At 65.4% G+C, this 1,773-nt stretch overlaps 1 protein-coding gene across 2 annotated transcripts in view; it reads right to left on the bottom strand.

Moving 5' to 3' along the window:
- Positions 1 to 1,240, bottom strand: part of HIVEP1 (human immunodeficiency virus type I enhancer binding protein 1) — a 132,064-nt gene extending 130,824 nt beyond the window's left edge. Inside the window, exon 1 of one of the 2 annotated variants that reach the window (XM_017808515.1) lies at positions 746 to 1,240. The gene's annotated coding sequence lies outside the window, so the exon portion shown is untranslated. Of the gene's footprint in view, positions 1 to 133; positions 257 to 745 lie in introns of those variants that run through there. The other variant, XM_017808517.1, reaches the window with a different exon arrangement.
- Positions 1,241 to 1,773: the final 533 nt, after the last annotated feature.

Raw genomic sequence — 1,773 nt, 5'->3', positions numbered from 1 at the left:
GGAGGACGGGCTCGGCGCATCCGCCGGGGTCCCCTCGGGGAGAGCCGCGCTCCCCGCCGGGCCCGCCCCGCCCCTCCCCCCGGCGCCCCGGTCACCGCCGGGGGGAGCGCGGGGGGGGCGGGGGGTGTTTTACCTTCCCTCACTTTCTATTGCAGGAAGCGGGGCCGGAGCAGTGACGTCACCGGGTCTCCCGGTCCCGCCCCCTCCCCGGGTCGGGGGAGGGGTCACCGAGGGGGTTTCCTCGCGGCCCGGTGGGGGAGGCACGGCCGGCGCGCCGGGGGGGCAGCTCCCCGCCGCCGCCTCCTCCTCCTCCTTTTTCTTCTCCTCCTCCTCTTCCTCCTCCTCCTCCTCACCGGCGGGACCCTCGGCCCGCCGCCGCCCCAAAGCCCCGCTGCTGCCCCGAGGGAGGGGGGCCCCTTCGCCGCCGCGGCCCCCAGGGGTCTCCTCAAGGGGGGGTCCCGTCCCCGGCCCGGCACGAGGCAGCCGCCGCTCGGGGCGCTGCGCCGGGTGCGCGTCGCGCTCCCCCCTGGCACGGCCCGGCCCCCGGGGCAGCGGCACGGCCGGGCGCGCACACACACACACACACACACACACGCACACACACACGGACGGACACGCAGCGAGCCGCGGCTGACGCGGAGATCCCGGAGGTTGCTCCCCGCCCGCCCGCCTGGACGGGCTTCCCCGCGCCCCCGCCCGCCCGCCCGGCCTGCCGCGCCCCGGCGCCGCCGCCGGGCACACTCACCGCCGCGCCGCGCATCCCGCCGCGGCTACAACTTTCCATCCCGGCCGGCAGCCGGCGGCGGCAGCAAGCCCCTCCGCCGCTGGAAGTGGGCGGGGGAGGAAATACGAGAAGGAGGCGCGTCGTGCTCTCCGCCGCGGCGCCCCTTTTTTGGCCCGGGACGCGGGTTTTGCCCGGTGGGGCTGTGCCGCCGCGGTTGGTTTCTTCCATCAGCTGTGGGGGTGTGTGTGCGTACAGCCCACATGTGAGTGCGCTCTGTGCGGAGTCACCCTGTCCGGCCAAGGGCTGCCCCCCCTTCCTCCTCTGCCGCGGGGCAGGGAGCGCCCAGCCTTCTCCCAGAAGGCGAGGGGGCCCGGACCGGGCTTTTGTTACTGAAAAGGGGGCTTTGGCTTATTAAATTTCTTGCCCAAACTCCCCGACAAAGCGGTGTTGGCAGCTTTTCATTGCTGCTCGGATTTTCCATCGGGTTTTGCATTTGGAGCCTGCACGTGATGTCTTTAGCAAATAAACCCAATTAAATATTTCTTGCATCACCTCCCTGTTCTCCCTCCTCCCGTGCCTGCTCTCCCCTGACAGCTTGTATGCTCAGCTGTAAGCACCTTGGCCTTCCTACAATCCTTCCCTTTGAAGTTCTGTGTCCAGACTAGACCCTGCCGTAAGAGAACAGAACCACCATTCCCAGAGTTTTCAATATTTTTGTAGGATCTTCTTTCAACCCACATTTGATCATTTTTGTAAGATGGATGAGTACTTTTGTCCCTATTTCACAGGAGAGAAACCAAGGCAGGAAGATGCAGAGTAGCTCGCTGCAGAGCTATGGACTGACACAACACCACTTCTGCCTGAACTTTTGGCCACAGGCACTGTCTCTGGGCTATTTTTCCTTTTGAGTTCACTTAAATTATACCTTGAGAGCATTTACAGCTCTGAAGCACATTCTCTGCTGTGGGTAGCCTGTCCTATGTCCTGCCCAGAAGCAACACAGGAGAGATTAGTAAGTGAAATCCCTGGCTAGTCTGTAACCTGGTGGT

The sequence above is a fragment of the Lepidothrix coronata genome, unplaced genomic scaffold, assembly GCF_001604755.1.
Source record: "Lepidothrix coronata isolate B3197 unplaced genomic scaffold, Lepidothrix_coronata-1.0 Scaffold23, whole genome shotgun sequence".
Taxonomy (NCBI): Eukaryota; Metazoa; Chordata; class Aves; order Passeriformes; family Pipridae; genus Lepidothrix; species Lepidothrix coronata.
Note: the sequence above shows the minus strand (reverse complement) of the source record. Positions and strands in the feature narration are given on the sequence as shown.